The sequence below is a fragment of the Delphinus delphis genome, chromosome 3, assembly GCF_949987515.2.
Source record: "Delphinus delphis chromosome 3, mDelDel1.2, whole genome shotgun sequence".
NCBI lineage: Eukaryota > Metazoa > Chordata > Mammalia > Artiodactyla > Delphinidae > Delphinus > Delphinus delphis.
In genome coordinates, this window is record NC_082685.1 from 21,998,997 (window position 1) to 22,022,129 (window position 23,133).

General features: G+C 40.0%; 1 pseudogene; it reads right to left on the minus strand.

Moving 5' to 3' along the window:
* Nucleotides 1–225: 225 nt before the first annotated feature.
* LOC132422363 (ferritin light chain pseudogene) overlaps nucleotides 226–23,133 on the minus strand; it is a 31,757-nt pseudogene continuing 8,849 nt past the window's right edge.

A 23,133-nucleotide genomic window follows, 5' to 3' on the forward strand; every position in this document is an offset into this window, starting at 1 on the left:
ACATGAATATATATATATACTTATAGATATATATATATGTGTGTTTCTTTTTTTCCTCTTTATTCTGTTTGTGTTTCAAATAGGCTTTTTTTTTTTCCTTCTGCAAAAAGCGTTATTGTTTCCATTTGGTCCAAGGCTTGGGAGAGGGCTCCAGGGCGGTTACAAAGCTGCCTAGTAGCTGCAGAGCAGGGCTTCAGGCAGAAGCTCTGATGCCAGAGGGGCTCCTCAGAGGCGGCTGGACTTCAGAGACTCCTGTTTGTGCTCGAGGGTGAGCCTTTCAAAGAGATACTCGCCCAGCACAGCCTGCGGACCAGCCAGCCTGCGGAGGTTGGTCAGGTGGTCGCCCATCTTCTTGATGAGTTTCACCTGCTCCTCCAGGAAGCGGCTCTCCAGGAAGTCACAGAGGTGGGAGTCTGCGCGGGCGGAAGCCAGGGCGCGCAGATGTGATAGTGCCTGGTGCAGGCTCTTCTCCCTAAGAATGGCGGCTTCCACAGCGTCCTGGGTTTTACCCCACTCATCTTGAGAAGGCTTCCGCGCATCCTGGAAGAGGGCGCGGCCACAGCACTGGTTTTGCATTTTCAAGAGACGCTGGGCGCCCTCACACTTCTCCTCAGCCAGTTGGCGAAAAATGTGGCCCACACTGTCCAGAGTCCCATTGTTGCTGTCGAAATAGAAGCTCAGAGAGAGGTAAGTGTCCCCAGATGCATGTTGAACAGGCGGTGGACGGCGGCCTCCACCTCGATGGAATAATTCTGACGAACCTGGGAACTCGTGGTTGATCAGTGATAAGGAGCTAAGCTCAAAAAACGGTGTTGGCCTGTCCTGGAGGCTGAGGATAGCTGAGTGGCTGATTCCAAAGGTTGCGACAGGAAGAAAGGTTGGAGGGTGGTCGGGGGCTGGAGCAAGGAGCGTCCCTGGGTCTGTTCATTCCAAACACTGTTGAAGCAAAAGACAGAACTGCAGGACTGCCGAGCGCACTGCCTCAAATAGGCTTTGATATAAATGAACAAGAAGTCCAAGCAAGGACAAAACTTACCCTTCCCCCCACCAAAATAGCTGGCGATACTAGAATCTAGACCTGGGAAGGGATTCTTCCATTACTTTCTGAACATTCCAAGCCACTAGAGCAGTGGTTCTCAAAGTATGGTCACCTTGTAACCAAGCAGTACCCTATGGGGCCTTCCTAGGACAGACCCATCCCCCATATCCTCTGCTGTAGTTCCTCTCTGAAGTACTCAGATAATAGTATCTCAGGCATATTTCTTGAGTTTTCAGATGCTAAAAACCACCACCCAATGGAAGAAATTAACTCCTTGATGATCATGAGCACGTAGCCCCCAGACCTTCTGGCACCTAAGGATGGATAATGTTACCTGCCCTGTGGCCTCAACATCAACCAATCAGAGGATTGTGCACGAGCTGATCACATTCCCTGGGACGTCCCTCCCTCACCTGGCCTTTAAAAATGCTTTGCTGAAATCCTTTGGAGATTTCAGGGTGTTTTGGAACTCGGGCCACCCCTCTCCTTGCTCGATCCTGCAATAAACCTTTCTCTGCTCCAGACTCCAGCCTTTAGGTTTGTTTGGCCTCACTGTGCTTCAGACAGACGAACCTGCATTCGGTAACAACCTGACCAGTTTTACCAGCGTCCCCTGATAATGTGTCAGATATTCAAGTTTTAGGGCCCTGTCCCAGCCCTATGGAATCAGCAACTCTGGTGGGGCTCAGTGATCTCTGTTATAACAGGCCCTCCAGATGATTTTTATTCACCTTAAAGTTTGAAAATATCTGCATTGTCAGCTGGCCAAAGCGTCCACCAGCAGGTGAAGGGGATTGGTGCCTGGAAAAGATAGGGACCAGCCAAGGCAAGTACAGCAGCATTTGCCGTGGTAGTAATGGAGAATGCCTTTTCTCCACTGGTTGGCACAGACTAGGATCTGGGAGCAGTGGCAGGGTTATTTAGGGTGCTTTACATTTCAATGTAGAGGGACCGCTGTCCTGGTTTGCCAGGGACTTCCCCTGTGTGAGCACTTAAAATCTCATCCTGGCAAACCCCTTAGCCCTGGGTTTGAAAAACGTAGGGAATAACATGAAATTTAGGGGAAACATGATCTAGGTTTTGGGCAAGTCACAAGTGCTAATTAAAGCTAAGCAAGTATGGACAACACTAGCGTTCTTTAGCCCTTTGCGGGGAGGTAAATCTGATTGGGTGAAAGGACTTATTGTTAAGAGATCTTTGTAGAAACATCCCCTTCTGCTTAGTCCGCTGGTTCTCAGTTCTGGCTAGACATTGGCATCGTCTGAGGAGATTTAAAATGATTTTATTGGTCTACGATGACCAACCGTCAGTGTGAGGGTTTTTAAAAAGTGCTTCAGATGATTCTAATGCACAACCAAATTTAGGTGCCACTGCTTAAGCTTTTGAACCGCTGCTGCATATTTGCACCTCATCTTCCTATGAGAATATCCAACTGTAGTTGAGGTTTGTTTTTTTTTCTTTTTCTAACTGTCTTATTATAAGATTTACTGTCTTAAATAAGGTTGAATGTACAGAAAATCTTGCTAGTCCATCTGGTATAGCTGGATACTTAGAATAATATAGTTAAGATATATACCATTTAAGTATTGTGACTGGCCTTTTTTTTGAAATTAACATATGCATTGAATTAGTATGTTCTCTTTTGAAGTTGTTATGTTGGGGAGCTATACCTCTAATCTGCCATTACTAAATATCTGGACACCTCTTATTAGGAATTGCTTTTAGAAATCTTTAGGGATTAAAACCAAGATTGCTGTATTATTTGTACTGGAACCACAAAAACCTCACAGAGTTCCCCCGCTGTACCTTCTACCCCCATCTCTAACCCTTGGCAACTTCTAATCTGTTCTCCATCTCCACGGTTTTGTTATTTTAAGAATAATATGTAAACATAATCATGAATTACTTAATCTTCGGAGATCGGCTTTTCAAAATTTTTCCCTCGGCATCATTCCCTTGAAGTTCATTTCAATTTTTGCATATATTAATAATTTGTTCCAGAAACTTCCGGGAAGATGGCAGAAGAGTAAGACGCGGAGATCACCTTCCTCCCCACAGATACACCAGAAATACATCTACGCGTGGAACAACTCCTACGGAGCACCTACTGAACGCTGGCAGAAGACCTCAGACCTCCCAAAAGGCAAGGAACCCCCCACGTACCTGGTTAGGGCAAAAGAAAAAACTAAACAGAGACAAAAGGATAGGGACGGGTCCTGCACCAGCGGGAGAGAGCTGTGAAGGAGGAAAAGTGTCCACACCCTAGGAGCCCCTTCGCGGGCGGAGACTTCGGGTGGCGGAGTGGGGGAGCTTGGGAGCCACGGAGGAGAGCACAGCAACAGGGGTGCGGAGGGCAAAGCGGAGAGATTCCAGCGCAGAGGATCGGGCCGAACGGCACTCACCAGCCGAGAGGCTTGTCTGCTCACCCGCCGGGGCGGGCGGGGCTGGGAGCTGAGGCTCCGGCTTCTGTCGGAGCGCCGGGAGAGGACTGGGGTTGGCGGCGTGAGCACAGCCTGCAGGGCGTTGGTGCGGCCGCGGCTAGCCGGGAGGGAGTCCGAGGAGGGGTCTGGACCTGCCGAATAGGCAAGAGACTTTTTCTTCCCTCTTTGTTTCCTGGTGCGCGAGGAGAGGGGATTAAGAACGCTGCTTGGGAGAGCTCCAGGGACGGGCGCGAGCCGCGGCTAAAAGTGCGGAGCCCAGAGACGGACATGGGACGCTAAGGCCGCTGCTGCCGCCGCCAGGAGGCCTGTGTGCGAACACAGGTCACTAGCCACACGCCCTTCCGGGGAGCCTGTGCAGCCTGCCACTGCCAGGGTCCCGGGATCCAGGGACGGCTCCCCCGGGAGAACGCACGGCGCGCCTCAGGCTGCAACGTCACGCCGGCCTCTGCCACTGCAGGCCCGCCCTGCACTCCGTGACCCTCCCTACCCCCCCGCCTGGGTGAGCCAGAGCCTCCGAATCAGCGGCTCCTTTAGCCCCGTCCTGTCTGAGCAAAGAACAGACGCCCTCCAGCGACCTACACGCACAGGCGGGGCCAAATCCAAAGCTGAGCCCCTGGGAACTGTGAGAACAAAGAAGAGAAAGGGAAATCTCTCCCAGCAGCCTCAGAAGCAGCGGATTAAAGCTCCACAATCAACTTGATATACCCTGCATCTGTGGAATACATGAATAGACAACGAATCCTCCCAAATTAAGGAGCCCTGTGGATGAAAGGCTCTTGGTGCTGCAGCCAGGAGTCAGTGCTGTGCCTCTGAGGTGGGAGAGCCAACTTCAGGACACTGGTCCACAAGAGGCCTCCCAGCTGCACATAATATCAAACAGCGAAAATCTCCCAGAGATCTCCATCTCAACGCCAGCACCCAGCTTCACTCAACGACCAGCAAGCTACAGTGCTGGACATCCTATGCCAAACAACTAGCAAGACAGGAACACAACCCCACCCATTAGCAGAGAGGCTGCCCAAAATCATAATAAGTCTACAGACACCCCAAAACACACCACCAGACGTGGACCTGCCCACCAGAAAGACAAGATCCAGCCTCATCCACCAGAACACAGGCACTAGTACCATCCACCAGGAAGCCTACACAACCCACTGAACCAACCTTAGCCACTGGGGACAGACACAAAAAACAACAGGAACTACGAACCTTCAGCCTGCAAAAAAGGAGACCCCAAACACAGTAAGATAAGCAAAATGAAAAGACAGAAAAACACACAGCAGATGAAGGAGCAAGATAAAAACCCACCAGACCTAACAAATGAAGAGGAAATAGGCAGTCTACCTGAAAAAGAATTCAGAATAATGATAGTAAGGTTGATCCGAAATCTTGGAGATAGAATGGACAATAGAATGGACAAATTGCAAGAATCAGTTAACAAGGACCTAGAAGAACTAAAGATGAAACAAGCAACGATGAACAACACAATAAATGAAATTAAAAGTACTCTAGATGGGATCAATAGCAGAATAACTGAGGCAGAAGAACGGATAAGTGACCTGGAAGATAAAATAGTGGAAATAACTACTGCAGAGCAGAATAAAGAAAAAAGAATGAAAAGAACTGAGGACAGTCTCAGAGACCTCTGGGACAACATTAAACGCACCAACGTTCGAATTATAGGGGTTCCAGAAGAAGAAGAGAAAAAGGAAGGGACTGAGAAAATATTTGAAGAGATTATAGTTGAAAACTTCCCTAATATGGGAAAGGAAATAGTTAATCAAGTCCAGGAAGCACAGAGAGTCCCATACAGGATAAATCCAAGGAGAAATACGCCAAGACACATATTAATCAAACTGTCAAAAATTAAATACAAAGAAAACATATTAAAAGCAGCAAGGGAAAAACAACAAATAACACACAAGGGAATCCCCATAAGGTTAACAGCTGATCTTTCAGCAGAAACTCTGCAAGCCAGAAGGGAGTGGCAGGACATATTGAAAGTGTTGAAGGAGAAAAACCTGCAACCAAGATTACTCTACCCAGCAAGGAACTCATTCAGATTTGATGGAGAAATTAAAACCTTTACAGACAAGCAAAAGCTGAGAGAGTTCAGCACCACCAAACCAGCTCTACAACAACTGCTAAAGGAACTTCTCTAGGCAAGAAACACAAAAGAAGGAAAAGACCTACAATAACGAACCCAAAACAATTAAGAAAATGGGAATGGGAACACACATATCGATAATTACCTTAAATGTAAATGGACTAAATGCTCCCACCAAAAGACACAGATTGGCTGAATGGATACAAAAACAAGACGCATATATTTGCTGTCTACAAGAGACCCACTTCAGACCTAGAGACACATACAGACTGAAAGTAAGGGGATGGAAAAAGGTATTTCATGCAAATAGAAACCAAAAGAAAGCTGGAGTAGCAATTCTCATATCAGACAAAATAGACTTTAAAACAAAGACTATTAGAAGAGACAAAGAAGGACACTACATAACGATCAAGGGATCGATCCAAGAAGAAGATATAACAATTGTAAATATTTATGCACTCAACATAGGAGCACCTCAATACATAAGGCAAATACTGACAGCCATAAAAGGGGAAATCGACAGTAACACATTCATAGTAGGGGACTTAAACACCCCACTTTCACCCATGGACAGATCATCCAAAATGAAAATAAATAAGGAAACACAAGCTTTAAATGATACATTAAACGAGATGGACTTAATTGATATTTATAGGGCATTCCATCCAAAAACAACAGAATACACATTTTTCTCAAGTGCTCGTGGAACATTCTCCAGGATAGATCATATCTTGGGTCACAAATCAAGCCTTGGTAAATTTAAGAAAATTGAAATTGTATCAAGTATCTTTTCCGACCACAACGCTATGAGACTCGATATCAATTACAGGAAAAGATCTGTAAAAAAATACAAACACATGGAGGCTAAACAATACACTACTTAATAACGAAGTGATCACTGAAGAAATCAAAGAGGAAATCAAAAAATACCTAGAAACAAATGACAATGGAGACACGATGACTCAAAATCTATGGGATGCAGCAAAAGCAGTTCTAAGAGGGAAGTTTATAGCAATACAATCCTACCTTAAGAAACAGGAAACATCTCGAATAAACAACCTAACCTTGCACCTAAAGCAATTAGAGAAAGAAGAACAAAAAACCCCCAAAGTTAGCAGAAGGAAAGAAATCATAAAAATCAGATCAGAAATAAATGAAAAAGAAATGAAGGAAACGATAGCAAAGATCAATAAAACTAAAAGCTGGTTCTTTGAAAGGATAAACAAAATTGATAAGCCATTAGCCAGACTCACCAAGAAAAAAAGGGAGAAGACTCAAATCAATAGAATTAGAAATGAAAAAGGAGAAGTAACAACTGACACTGCAGAAATACAAAAGATCATGAGAGATTACTACAAGCAACTCTATGCCAATAAAATGGACAACCTGGAAGAAATGGACAAATTCTTAGAAAGGCACAACCTGCCAAGACTGAATCAGGAAGAAATAGAAAATATGAACAGACCAATCACAAGCACTGAAATTGAAACTGTGATTAAAAATCTTCCAACAAGCAAAAGCCCAGGACCAGATGGCTTCACAGGCGAATTCTATCAAACATTTAGAGAAGAGCTAACACCTATCCTTCTCAGACTCTTCCAAAATATAGCAGAGGGAGGAACACTCCCCAACTCATTCTACGAGGCCACCATCACCCTGATACCAAAACCAGACAAGGATGTCACAAAGAAAGAAAACTACAGGCCAATATCACTGATGAACATAGATGCAAAGATCCTCAACAAAATACTAGCAGACAGAATCCAACAGCACATTAAACGGATCATACACCATGATCAAGTGGGGTTTATTCCAGGTATGCAAGGATTCTTCAATATATGCAAATCAATCAACGTGATACACCATATTAACAAATTGAAGGAGAAAAACCATATGATCATCTCAATAGATGTAGAGAAAGCTTTTGACAAAATTCAACACCCATTTATGATAAAAACCCTGCAGAAAGTAGGCATAGAGGGAACTTTCCTCAACATAATAAAGGCCATATATGACAAACCCACAGCCAACATCGTCCTCAATGGTGAAAAACTGAAAGCATTTCCACTAAGATCAGGAACAAGACAAGGTTGCCCACTCTCACCACTCTTATTCAACATAGTTTTGGAAGTTTTAGCCACAGCAATAAGAGAAGAAAAGGAAATAAAAGGAATCCAAATTGGAAAAGAAGAAGTAAAGCTGTCACTGTTTACAGATGACATGATCCTATACATAGAGAACCCTAAAGATGCTACCAGAAAACTACTAGAGCTAATCAATGAATTTGGTAAAGTGGCAGGATACAAAATTAATGCACAGAAATCTCTGGCATTCCTATATACTAATGATGAAAAATCTGAAAGTGAAATCAAGAAAACACTCCCATTTACCATTGCAACAAAAAGAATAAAATATCTAGGAATAAACCTACCTAAGGAGACAAAAGACCTGTATGCAGAAAATTATAAGACACTGATGAAAGAAATTAAAGATGATACAAATAGATGGAGAGATATACCATGTTCTTGGATTGGAAGAATCAACATTGTGAAAATGACTCTACTACCCAAAGCAATCTATAGATTCGATGCAATCCCTATCAAACTACCACTGGCATTTTTCACAGAACTAGAACAAAAAATTTTGCAATTTGTATGGAAACACAAAAGACCCCGAATAGCCAAAGCAATCTTGAGAACGAAAGAAGGAACTGGAGGAATCAGGCTCCCTGACTTCAGACTATACTACAAAGCTACAGTTATCAAGACGGTATGGTACTGGCACAAAACCAGAAAGATAGATCAATGGAACAGGATAGAAAGCCCAGAGATAAACCCATGCACATATGGACACCTTATCTTTGATAAAGGTGGCAGTAATGTACAGTGGAGAAAGGACAGCCTCTTCAATGAGTGGTGCTGGGAAAACTGGACAGGTACATGTAAAAGTATGAGATTAGATCACTCCCTAACACCATACACAAAAATAAGCTCAAAATGGATTAAAGACCTAAATGTAAGGCCAGAAACTATCAAACTCTTAGAGGAAAACATAGGCAGGACAGTCTATGACATAAATCACAGCAAGGTCCTTTTTGACCCACCTCCTAGAGTAATGGAAATAAAAACAAAAGTAAACAAATGGGACCTAATGAAACTTCAAAGCTTTTGCGCAGCAAAGGAAACCATAAAGAAGACCAAAAGACACCCCTCAGAATGGGAGAAAATATTTGCAAATGAAGCAACTGACAAAGGATTAATCTCCAAAATTTATAAGCAGCTCATGCAGCTTAATAACAAGAAAACAAACAACCCAATCCAAAAATGGGCAGAAGACCTAAATAGACATTTCTCCAAAGAAGATACACAGACTGCCAACAAACACATGAAAGAATGCTCAACATCACTAATCATTAGAGAAATGCAAATCAAAACTACAATGAGATATCATCTCACACCAGTCAGAATGGCCATCATCAAAAAATCTACAAACAATAAATGCTGGAGAGGGTGTGGAGAAAAGGGAACCCTCTTACACTGTTGGTGGGAATGTAAATTGATACAGCCACTGTGGAGAACAGTATGGAGGTTCCTTAAAAAGCTACAAATAGAACTACCATATGACCCAGCAATCCCACTACTGGGCATATACCCTGAGAAAACCATAATTCAAAAAGAGTCATGTACCAAAATGTTCATTGCAGCTCTATTTACAATAGCCCGGAGATGGAAACAACCTAAGTGCCCATCATCGGATGAATGGATAAAGAAGATGTGGCACATATATACAATGGAATATTACTCAGCCATAAAAAGAAACGAAATTGAGCTATTTGTAATGAGGTGGATAGACCTAGAGTCTGTCATACACAGTGAAGTAAGTCAGAAAGAGAGAGACAAATACCGTATGCTAACACATATATATGGAATTTAAGAAAAAAAAATGTCATGAAAAACCTAGGGGTGAAACAGGAATAAAGACACAGACTTACTAGAGAATGGACTTGAGGCTATGGGGAGGGGGAAGGGTAAACGGTGACAAAGCGAGAAAGAGGCATGGACATATATACACTACCAAACGTAAGGTAGATAGCTAGTGGGAAGCAGCCACATAGCACAGGGAGATCAGCTCGGTGCTTTGTGACCGCCTGGAGGGGTGGGATAGGGAGGGTGGGAGGGAGGGAGACGCAAGCGGGAAGAGATATGGGAACATATGTGTATATATAACTGATTCATTTTGTTGTGAAGCTGAAACTAACATACCATTGTAAAGCAATTATACTCCAATAAAGATGTTAAAAAAATAATTTGTTCCTTTTTGTTGCTCGGTAGTATTCTATCATCAGATTTTATCACAATTTGTTTCAACATTCATCCACTGAAAGACATTTGAGTAGTTGCCAGTTTTTGGCTATTATAAATAAAACTGCTATGAACATTTATGTGTAAGTTTCTGTGGGAACTTAATTAAGTTTTTGTTTCTTTTGGATAAATGCTCAAGAGTACAATTACTGCGTTGTAGGGTGAATCTACTTTTAGGATTAAAAGAGACTGTCAAGCTGTTGATCAGAGTGGCTAAACCATTTTATTTTCCCACCAGTGATGTGATATAATTTTTCTATGTACTCGCCAGCATTTGATGTTGTCACTATACTTTAATTTTAGTTACTCTCTGACATCTCATTATGGTCTTAATTTGCATTTCCCTAATGGCTAATGATGCTGAGCATCTTTTCATGTGCTCCTTTGCCGTGTGTATATTCTCTTCCATGAAATGTCTGTTCCTGTCTTCTGCCTATTTTCTAGTTGGATTTTTTTAAGTTGTTTGGAGAGTTTTTTGTATATTATAGATACAAGTCATTTGTCTCATATGGGATTTTCAAATATGTTTTCCTACTGTGTAATTTGAGTTTTCATCCACTTAAAAGGATCTTCTATGAAGCATTTTTAACTCATTTTGATGAGATCCAATTTATCAGTTTTTGCCTTTATTGATCATACTTTTGGTGTCAAGTCTAAGAATTATTCCCCTTGTTCTAGATGCCAAACATTTTCTCCTATTTTTTTTCTAAAAATGCCCTGCTTTTACATTTAAGATTATGATCCACTTTGATTTAATTTTTGCGTAAGGTGTGGAGGTTAAGGTTCATTTTTTGTTTGTTTTTGTCGAGGGATGTCCAACTGTTTCAGTACCATTTTTTGAAAAGTCTATTCTTCCTTGATAGCTTTTGCACTGCTGTCAAAAACAAGTTATGTGTATTTATGTCAGTCTGTTTCTGGGTTCTCTATTCCATTCCATTGATCTATGTATCTACCCTCCATCATTACTGCAAAATCTTGAAATTGGGTAGATTAATTCCTCCCATTTTCATCTTCCTTTACAAGTTGTTTTAGCTATTCTTCAGCCTCTTCTTACCATATAAATCTTAGAATAAGCTTGTCTATATCCACAGAAACCTTGAGGGCATTTTAAGAGTAATTGTGTTAAGCCTCTTAACTTGGGGAGAATTGACATCTTTACCATGTTGTGTTTTCTAATCCATGAAAAAGGTATGTCTCCCTATTTGTTTGGGACTTAAAAATTTTTCTTCATCAGCATTTTGTAATTTTCAGTCTAGAGGTCCTATAAATGTCTTATTGGGCTTATATTTAGGTATTTATTTAGGTCAGTTGTAAATGGCATCACATATTTTTATTTAAGCTTCTACACATTTGTTATTAATATATAATTTGATAAAATTGTGGTGATCTTGTACTCTAAATCATTTACAAACTAATATTATTTCTCAAGCTTTTTGTGGATTCCTTGGTATTTTCTCCATTTAGATTATCATCTCATCTTCAGATACAGACAGTTTTACTTTTCCTTATTCAGTATAATAGGATATATTACTATTCAACATTCAGTAGGATATGTTCCTTCCTATGCAACGTAGTAGGAATAGTCCTTTTATCTTTTAAATAAACTTTTTAAAAATTTAACTTTTAAATTTATGTATTTATTTATTTTTGCTTTATTTTCTTACTAGACCCTCCAGTGATATATTTAATAAAAGTGGTGAGAGCAGATATCGGTGCCTTGTTTCTGATCTTACAGAGAAAGCATCCAGTCTTCCACAGTTAAATATCATGTCGGTATAGGTTGTTTGTAGATCATCTTTATGAGTTTCAGTATGCTCCTTTTCTATTCCTAGTTTGCTTGGAGTTTTTTTCTTCTTTTTTTAAAATCATGAATGGGATTGGATTTTGTCAAATGCTTTCTCTGCATTAATGGATAGGATCACATGACTTTTCCCCCTTAATCTATTGGATATGGTGGATTACACTGTTTAATTTTCAAATATTTAACCAACTTTGCATAACTGGAATAAATCCCACTTGGTCATGGTATATTATTCTTTTCATATATTTCTGGATTTAATTTGCTAATATTTGCCTGAGGGTTTTTCAGCCAATTTCATAAAAAAATATTGGTCTGTAGGTTTCTTCTTTCTATACTATCCCTGTCTGGTTTTGGTATCAAGGTAATACTGCCTTCATAAAATTAATTAGAAACTGTTCCCTCTACTTCTATTTCTTATCAAATCATGTAAAATTGGTGTTAATTCTTTAAGTCTTGGGTAAAAGTGAAACATCTAAGCCTGAACATTTCTTTTGGGAGTTTTTAAATGAAAAACCAGTGTTTCTAATGGTTACAGGAAAATTGAGATTATCTATTTCATCTTGGCTGAGTTTTGGTAGTTTTGGGTGTAGAAACATTGGCCCATTTCATCTACATTTTTGAATTTGTAGTGTAGACTTGTTCATAGTAACTTGTCCCTCATTAACCTGCAAGATATGTCATGGTATCCCTGGTTGCATTTCTGATATCTGTGATTTGTGCCATCTCTCTGTTTATCTTTATCAGTCTTGCTAGATCTTTATTGGTTAGATTGCTTATTTCAAAGAACCAGCCTTTTGTTTCATTGATTTCCCCCCCTATTTTCCTGTTTTCAGTTTCATGGATTTCTGTTTCATCTTTATTATTTCCTTCTTTCTGCTTGTTTAGTGTTTTTTCCTCTTCCTTTTTTACTATTTTAATATAGAAAATTAGATTATTGCTTTGAAATATTTTCTTTCCCAATTTAGTGCTATAAACTTCCCTTTCAGCATTGCTTTCACTTCATTCCGCAAACTTTGATCTGTTATATCTCCATTTTCTTTTATTCTATGCATTTAAAAATTTTTTTCTTGATGCTGTCTTTTTTACCCATGAGTTATTTGGAAGTGTGATGTTTAGTTTTCATGTGATTGAAGGTTTTCCTGTTGTCTTTCTCTTATTGATTTCTAGTCTGATTCCATTATGGCTAGAGAACATACTCTCTATGATTTTAATTCTTTTAAATCTGCTAATGTTTTTTTATCGCCCAGTATATGGTATATGAGTGAATGTTCCATGGACACTTGAATATGTATTCTGCTCTTACTGAGTGTGTTCTTTAAATGTCAGTTATATCCTGTTGATTGATGATGTTTTCAGTTCTTCCATATCCTTGCTGATTTTTCTCTCTGGTAGTTGTATAAATTGCTGTGTTGAAGTCTCAAATAATAATTGTGGATTTAAAACTTTGTCCTTTTACCTTTTTCAGTGTTTGCTTCATGCATTTTGAAGTTCTGTTGTTTGGTGCACACACATTTAGTATCACTAGGTCATCTAGGTGGATTATTCCTGTTATCTTTATGTAATGACCCTCTTTGCCCCTAATAATTTCCTTTGCTCTGAAGTCTACTTTGTCTGATATTAATATAGCCATTCCTGCTTTTTCTGATTAATGTTCACATGATATATCATTTTCATCCTTTTACTTTGAACTACCTATATCATGATGTTTAAAGTAAGCTTCTTATAGACAGTATATAGTTGGATCATGCTTGCGATTTTTTAATCTACTCTTCCAATCTCTGTCTTTGACTTGGTTATTTAGATCATTTACTGTTAATGTAATTATTGCCATGTCAAAGATTTGGTCTACCATGTTATTTTTTGTTTTGTCTTTTACCTTAGTTTCTCAATCCTGTGTTTCCCTTATTTTTCCTTCTTGTGGGTTACTTAAACATTTTTTAATAAGTCCATTTTAATTTAATTCATTTATAATCATTTGTGTATACTGTTTGTATAGTTTTCTTAGTGGTTGCTTTTGGCATTACAGTGTACATATGTAACTTATCATAGCCTACTGGAATCAGCGTTTCATTACTTCAAGTGAAGTTTCAAAATTTTACTTCCATTTAGGTCTCTTAATATTCCCCAGTTTTAAAGTATGATTTTCTGTAGTATTTCCTTTCTCTACATTGAGAACCCCATCAGATGGTGTCATCATTTTTGCTTTGACCATCATATAGAATTTAAGAAACTCATGAGGCTAATGATAGTCTCTTATATTTACCCCATTTGTTTTCACCCATTCCATTGTTCCCCTTTTCTTTCTGAAGTTCCCAGTCTTCTGTTATTGTTTATGTTTTCATAAGAGTAGGTGATATCTTGGATTTCCAGTGCAACTGGATATGAGTTTCAGGAAACACTGAGCCTGGCTCACTTAATGCTACTGAGTTGGAGGGTTTGTATACGTTGGGCCTGTTGGCACAGCAGATGCTAGCAGATTAGACTAATGTTGATGGGACTAGTGCCACAGGAGGATGGGTTCCCATTCAGGCTATGCTGCTGCTACAGTAGATCAAGTCCCCCTCTACCCCAAGTGTGGGGCAGTGACCTGCTGCTGTCACTGCTTTGTATTAGGCTCCTTTTGCCTCAGGTGTGTGGTGGGATCCCTTGGAAGCTGCTGCTGCTGCTGCTGTCAATCACAAGGTTAAATTCATTTCAGAAATACTTAAGTATAAATATATAGCCTGGCTCTTGTAGGACCTCTGTTTTTTTTTTTTATTGCTTTCATACAAATTATCCCAAATTTAGTGACTCAAAACAACGTAAATTTATTACCTTACAAGTCTGACATTGGTCTCAATTAAGTAAAAGTGTTGGCAGGATCAACAGATGAATGGATAAAGATGTGGCACATATATACAATGGAATATTACTCAGCCATAAAAAGAAATGAAATTGACTTATTTGTAGTGAGGTGGATTGACCTAGAGACTGTCATACAGAGTGAAGTAAGTCAGAAAGAGAAAAACAAATACCATATGCTAACACATATATATGGAATCTAAAAAAACAAGAAAAAATGGTTATGAAGAACCTAGGGGCAGGGCAGGAATAAAGACGCAGCCATAGAGAGTGGACTTGAGGACACAGGGATGGGGAAGGGTAATCTGGGATGAAGTGAGAGAGTGGCATGGACATATATACACTACCAAATGTAAAATAGCTAGCTAGTGGGAAGCAGCCACAAAGCACAGGGAGATCAGCTCTGTGCTTTGTGTCCACCTAGATGTGTGGGATAGGGAAGAGAGGGTGGGAGGGAGATGCAAGAGGGAGGAGATATGGGGATATATGTATATGTATAGCTGATTCACTTTGTTATGAAGCAGAAACTAACACGCCATTGTAAAGCAATTATACGCCAATAAAGATGGTTAAAAAAGAAAAAAAAGTGTTGGCAGAGCTACATTCTTTTCTGGAGGCTCTTAGGGGTGTTTCTGTTCCCTGGACTTTATCCGCTTCCAGCGGTCACTTGTAGTCCTTGACTCAGAGTCCCCTTTCTCCACCTACAAACCCCAAAATGTTGCATCTCTCTGATTCTGCTTCTATTAGGACATCTCTCTCTTTCTCTTTCTACAGTTGGGAATGGTTTTCTGCTTTTAAGGACTCATGCAATTAGATTTGTTCCATGAGGTAATCCAGGATAATCTTTCTATCTCAAGGCCTATAACTTCAGTCATATCTGCAAAGTCCTCTTTACCATGTAAAGTAACATATTATTGGGTTCTAGGGATTAGGGTGAGGGCATTTTTAGGAGCCATTATGCTGCCTACCACACCCTTAACAAGTGACCTTGAGAAAATTACTGAGACTTTAAAGCCTTACTTTCCTCAAACATAAAATGGAAAGAAAGATAACTAGTTAATATCATGAAAATGAAACAGTATATATGAAATCAACTAATTCAAAAAATAAGATTTCTTCTTTTTCTTTATGATTGGCATGATTCTCAGAGTTCAGTTACTTGAAGAGTTACTTTTTTTTAAACAGAACTAAGGAATTTCAGGGTTCAGGTGCTGTAAGATTGTCTGAATTATCTGAGTAACAATTAGCTAAGCACAGGTGTAAAGCATTTGATTTACTCCCTGGTGTCCTTTATCTTCTCATCCCACTAAATCCATATCCCTTGTCTAGCTCCAGCCAGTAGAGTCAGAGCTTGTTTTACTGTTTAACTAAAGTTCAATTTAAATTTGCTCTACCTCTCCAGATTCTCAGCCCTGGTTGCATATTATATTCACCTGGGGAGATTTCAAGACCTACTTGATGCCAAAGTTTTACCTATCATGGATATTTGAGGAGGGACCTGGAATGAAATGCTCTAGCTTATGGTTTGGGGAGCCAAATCATAGTCTACACTGAGCCAAATCATTTGCGAGATCAGCTCTAAAAAGCAATTTATCTGTGGTGACTGATGCTTTTCCTTTGTCAGTATGCTTGTCCCTCTTTGGGGGAAAAGAAGAAGGGGAAAAAAACCCCAGCGGTTGGGCTCCCTGAATTATAACCTGATGCTGTGGAATTAGTGTTGGCTCAGAGCGCACATCTTCGGATACCCATTCTCTCTCCTGCTTCCTTGCATGAGCTTATATCTTTGGGCAGTTTTTCATCCACCACCCTCTTTTGCTTCTAATCTTAGCAAGTAAAGTCTCTCCTTAATGAAACAGCATTTCATGAGACTTACTGGGAGCATAGGTCTGTTCCAGACCTATCCTATGTTAGCTAAAGCAGATATAAGTGATGTATTTTTGGCATTCATCCTTGTGGGTTGGAGAGAGAAGACAGAATTTTATCCTTTAGGTGTCATATGACTGGGCAAATGGGCTCATTCCCTCTACTGCCTACCATGTAAAATACTGAGGGTATTACCTCTAGAAGGTATCTTCTAGGTATCAAAATAGCTCAGATAAGTCATATTTCTCAGTAAAAGGTGACAAAACTATGGCTTAGGTGGTGAATTTTCCATGTCAATTTGTCTGGGCCACCATGCCCAGTTATTTGGTCAAATATTATTCTGGATATTTCTGTGATGGTGTTTTTGTGTTTTTAAAAATTTTTATGTTTTATTTATTTATATTTTTGGCTGCATTGGGTCTTCGTTGCTGCACATGGGCTTTCTCTATTTGCAGCAAGCGAGGGCTACTCTTTGTTGTGGTGTGCGGGCTTCTCATTGCGGTGGCTTCTCTTGTTGCAGAGCATGGGCGCTAGGTGCACGGGCTCAGTAGCTGTGGTGCATGGGCTTAGTTGCTCTATGGCATGTGAGATCTTCCCAGACCAGGGCTCAAACCCGTGTCCCCTGCATTGGCAGGCGGATTCTTAACCAGTATGCCACCAGGGTGTTTTTGGATGAAATTCATAATTAAATTTGTGGTGGACTTTGAGTAAAGCAGATTATCCTCCATAATATGCATGGGCCTCATCCAATCAGGTGAAGCTCTTAATAAACACTGACCTCCCTGTCACAAAAAGGAATTCTGCCAGAAGACTTACAGAAATTGAACTGCAACTCTTCCGAGTCTCTAGGCAGCCTAACCTGCAGATTTTGAATTTACCAAGCCTCTATTATTGTGTGAACCAATTGTTTAAAATCTCTCTCTCTTTCTCTATCTTTATATAGATATGGATATAGATCTAGGTATCAATATTGATATCTAGATCTATATCTGTCAGTATATATGGGCACATTGTATACACATGCTGTTGGTTCTGTTTTTCTGGAGAAGCTTGACTAATACAGTGGCCCATATAAATAAAAGGATGAACCCAAGTTCACCCAGGTAGAAAGTAGTACAATGAGAACTGGAACTTAAGGCCTCATGACTCATTCAGCTGTGAACACTGACCCAGAACTGGCGTCCGCACACTCTGGCCCACTGATCAGATCTCGCTTGACTCCTGGTTTTGTACATAACGTTTTGCTTGAACCCAGCCGCACTCATTCATTAACGTATTGTGCATGGCTGTTTCTGTGCTACAGCAGCAGATGGGCAGTTGCAATGGAGACGTATGGTACAGAAAATCCAAAATATTTACTATCTGACCCTTTACAAAGAAGATCTGCTGACCCCTGCTCTAGGATGCCATCTGATTTCTGATAGCACCGAGGAGAATAATTCATGCACATTGGGATAGATTGTTAATCTCATGTCCTCCTTAGGTCAAAGATCTCTTAAATGCTCACCCTTGCAATAGCCAGCTTGGGGAGCATTGTCTGAGGATGCAGAAATTTTTCTTGCCAGGTCTTTCCAATCCACACTGCTCCCTGACTATGGTTCTTAAAACCTTTTTTTTTTTTAAATTTTTATTGGCGTATAGTTGATTTACAGTGTTGTGTTAGTTTCAGGTGTACAGCAAAGTTAATCAGTTATACATGTACATATATCCACTTTTTTTTTTTTTCTTTTTTCAGTACGCGGGCCTCTCACTGTTGTGGCCTTTCCCGTTGTGGAGCACAGGCTCCAGACGCGCAGGCTCAGCAGCCATGGCTCACGGGCCCAGCCGCTCCGCGGCATGTGGGATCTTCGCGGACCAGGGCACGAACCCGTGTCCCCTGCATCAGCAGGCGGACTCTCAACCACTGTGCCACCAGGGAAGCCCCACTTTTATTTTTTTTTTGGAGTCTTTTCCAAATAGCCCATTACAGAGTACTGAATGGAGTTCCCTGGGCTAATAAGAAGAGCAGGTTCTTACTAGTTATCTATTTTATGTATAGTAGTGTGTATATTTCAGTCCCAATCTCCCAATTTAGCCTCCCCGCCACAATCCCCTGGTAACCCTAAGTTTGTTTTCTACATCCGTGCCTCTACTTCTAAAACCTGTCTATTTTAACCAACTACCACTCATTGCTTACTGTCTCTGGCTTCATGTACTTGATAATAAATCTACTTCTTGTTCTATCCTGGATGACATGTTCCAAGGACTGAGATAATATCTTATTCTACATAATTTGTCCTTGATATTGTCTATCTTGGGGTCTTCATCTGTCCCAAAGAAGACAGTCACTCTGTCTTCTAGTACTACTATTAATACCACATTTTATGGCATGAATTTGACCCAATGCACTGAACTATCCCTTTAGAAGCTGTATGCAACCTGTCACTGGGTTTTAGCACAGGGGTAGAACTCAGATTAGTGATCATATATAAACAAATCTACTTGACCAGAAACTTTTTGTCTCACCATTTATTACACAAGTAACTTCTGTCTTTGCATCTATGATGTAAATATTTTTAATCTCCTAAATTATCTCAAAAATTATTTAGAGCTTCCATTTCAGTAGGCATTGGAATTGCTGTGTTATGACTATTTCATTATTTTATTTCCAAGTGTTAAATTAGGCTTCAAGCTTTGGCCAAGAGTAGACAGGAAAGGGTTTCAAAGAAATGAAGAGTGGGAAAAATTTCTGATGCAAGGGAGACTTAATAAAGATTTGAGTTTGAATCAATAATTTATAATAAAAGTTTGAGTTTGAATCAATAATTTATGTCATTGCAAAATAGCTCCCTGGTAAAATTCCATTCTTTGGTAATCATTAAGTACAGAAATTAACAATCAAAATATGCAGTGACCTTCTTCATTTTCTAAAAACAAACCTATATCTAGATGAGAGGAGAATTCATCTCATAACTCAGGCTCTGGACTTACGACTCCAAGTTCTGTCTTCTTTCAACCATACCTGCTAAGTTTGTCTAACTTCTTGAGCATGAGGTAATGGTGTCAGCTTTCATCCCCTTCCTCAGTATATAGCTTGGTGAGTATGAGTAAGGGATCTAAAACTTGAGAACCTGGGTTCAAATCTTGACTCTAAAATTTACTTGTTGAGTACTCTTGAGCATGTTATCTGTTTTTGCCTCAGTTTTCTCATCTATAAAATAGAGATACCATTACTTCTCTCAGGGAGTTGCTATGAGGGTGAAAGAGAAAATTCATACAATGCAAGAATTTATCAGTTCTTGGAACACAATAAATACCGAAAAATAATGTTAGCCATTATCAAGGCCCCCTCATTTTATGGATAATATAGATTAGTTTATATAGGTCTAATATTTACATATGCATAAACATTTTGTACCTATGTGTGTGTATACGTTCTTCTTAGAAATTGAGCAGTCAACATTCACATCTAAAAATCTGTGCTCTGTGAAATGTAGATATCCTGTGTACAGACACAGCGCTATAGTTATCTATTGCTACATAATAAAGAAGTCCAAACTGAGTGGTGAAATAAACAAAAATTTTAATATGTGCCCAGATTTTGTGGGTCAGCAATTCAAACAGTACACAGAGGAGATGGCTTGTCTCTACTCCATGACTGATATCTGAAACCTCAGCTCATGAGGATTCGGATGGCTGGAGCTGGAATCATCTAGATAATTTTAATTCACATGTCTGGCCCTTGAAGACTGGGCCCAACAAGGACTGTTGACTGGAGTGCCTATAGATGGCTGCCCAGGTGGCTTGGACTTCTCATAACGTGGTAGTTAGGATTCAAGATAGAGTATCCCAAGAGAATGAGTGTCCAGGGTTGAAGCATTCCACGAGAATCATGCAAAAGCTGCATGACCTTTTATGACCTAGTCTTAGATGTTACATAGCATCACTTTCATTATATACTATTGCAGGCGTTGGAGACCTTTTTCCATAAAGTGTCAGACAGTCAATATTTTAGGCTTTACAAGCCATACAGTCTCTTTTGCAACTACTTAGCTCTGCTGCTGTGATGTGAAAACAGACACAAACAATACATATACTAAGGAACATGGCTGTGTTCCAATAAAGCTTCATTTATAAAAGCTGGTAGAGGCCTAGACTTGGCCCACCAGCCATAATTTACTGACCCCTGCTCTATTGTTTGAAGCCATGGAAAGCCTGCCCAAATTCAAGGGAAAACGCCCACAATCTGGATGCGAAGAATGGCAGTGAATCTGAGACCCTGTATTAAAACCACGACATATGGGATATTTATAAGAGGATCTGTCTGCATACCTTGTTTCTCCCATGTATGGTGGGTATGAGGTATTGGGACATCTTACATCTCTGTAAGCCTGGGTCAGGGTCAAAGTTGGAATCTGAACTCAATGACCTTGATTTCTGGAATAATCGGTAACTCTAATTATGATTTGCTTACACTCCTTACCCCAATAAATATACCACAAAAGATAGATTTCAAGTAAACAATTGCTTTATGGCAAATTTTTATCAAGTCTCCATTGACTGAATTATTCCATTTTGGTTGGAAAGCATGAGCTTTTTTCTTTCCTAAAGAGATCTGCAACTTTTCAGATGTGGCATTTCATTCTACTGAGAGGATGATGTAGGTTTTTATAAACGGAAAAAGCAGGGCAGGCTGAGTTCACTCAGATCGTACTAGTGCTTAAAGGAATAACCGAAACTGGAACACAGGCTTCCAGGTTTTCCTGTCCTGTGCTCTTTCCGGTAGGTGCCATTGTCTGCTGGGTCTGGCGGTAATAATTTCTGACCTTTACCTCTCTACACTCTTGTGAAGTGGTTTGGGGCTTTGTTAGCTTTCTTATGAGTTTGTACTAAATTGTGTCCATAAAGTAGGCTGAATTCCTCAGGGAAGGATGATAGCTGTTACTGTGTTATTACTGCAAATGTTGTGTTGGTTACCTTTTTTTCTTTTCTTTTGTCCAGTTGTATCCTGAACTTAAAAGTTATATTATCCGAAATGAAAGATGTGCATCTGGTAGAAAAGACTAATTTAAGGGATGAAAATTCCTGATGATTGCTTCAGTCAACCCTTAATACACACTGAGCTTCATTAGTAAATAGACAACTCTCAGACCATTCCCTTGGAAGAGGTCGCATAATCAGGCTTTGTGTTGATTTCGCATTCTGTTCGGTAGAGACAGAACAAATTAGAATAATTAGCTGGTACAGGAAAGCACAATGAACTTTCTTCTGTTTTTGTGATGCATCCCATAATAAGGGTTGAAAATGAGACTGGAGGTAAGAACGTGAAACTCAGAAGAGCAAAGGAGAGAGGATATTGTTTCTTTGAAAATATTCTTTCAGTGTTGGCCCAGAAGAAATATGAAGCTGAGGAAATTTTTTTTTAATGATGATTTTTGTGTTGATGATGTGAGTGTGGAATTAGTAAGAATCAGGAAGCAAGCATCCTTTTCCACCAAGGACTTGGGAGCAAATGAAGCCATAAATACTCCCTGCTCTTGGAAACCCTTTTGGAGCAGTAATCAGAGAAGAGTAAAGGCAAAGCCTCAGGGCAGAGGTGTTCAGAGCAAAGGGATAGGAGGAGAACAAAAGGAGAGTGGATATGTTTAGAGCTGTCATTTTGAAATTTACCTGCTTCTGATTCAGTGCTGCTTTGCTGCTCTGTTGGTCCAGTGGAAATCCTCAAAGCAGGAGCAGCCAGCCATATTTTAAAATAATAAGGTTAGAACAAATGACTTTAATCCAGGTCTCTTTAGCTCAAAAGCACAGAGGAGAGTGTGAGGAAAGAGTGAGGCCATGAGGAATTGTTCACTGGGTACCTTTTCCCCAAACCTCACTAACTGGGAGAAACTGACCACTGGGTTATGTGCCTTGAAGGAAAGCAAATATGTTGAAAGCAAACAGTGTGGAGCTTGTTTAGAAAGCAAGCTGTATCATTTGGTCACCTGCTGATGATAATAGCATTGGCTGAGACCTGACCATTTACAATGAAGGCACTTCTGTAGGTAATAAGTTCCAGGAGGGCCCGAACTGAGTATGTCTGTTTCAGCATTTAGCATGGTCTAGCATCTGAGAGGCCGGTACATTATTGGCATATAGTAGACTTAAAAATGGATATTTGTGGATTGTCTGAATGAGTGGATGTGTGTGATTCACATCCTATTTGCAGGTCCTATGCCCTACAGTGGATTTTCAACGTCAGGTTGTGAAAGTATTTATGACGGGGATTGGCACTGTTCCCTATCTAATGGATAAAGATTACACATGAAAGGACTTTACATTGACATCCCAACAGCCTCATAGGAATTATTTAACAAAAAAATAAAATTGGATTCTGTATAATTTCTAATTTGTAAGCTGGCCAGAACACTGGTATTTCAGCCAGTCCTCTGGTAGTTCCGATGACGTCCCCATGATCACCCAGGCATAATCAGAATGGCTTTAGGATTTGGGAGCCAAAATGTTCCTCAGTATTTATGGCATTGCTCGTCCATTTAAGAAAATGGAGTATTGAAAAAATAGCTTCAGACACAATATGGCATTTTATGATTTAGCATGAAATCTGAGAAATATAGAGGTTATCGGAAGCCTGCAATGGTAACGTTCCCTCTGCTATTGAAGTTATTGTCTTTAAACAAAGATTCTACATCAGTAATGCTATA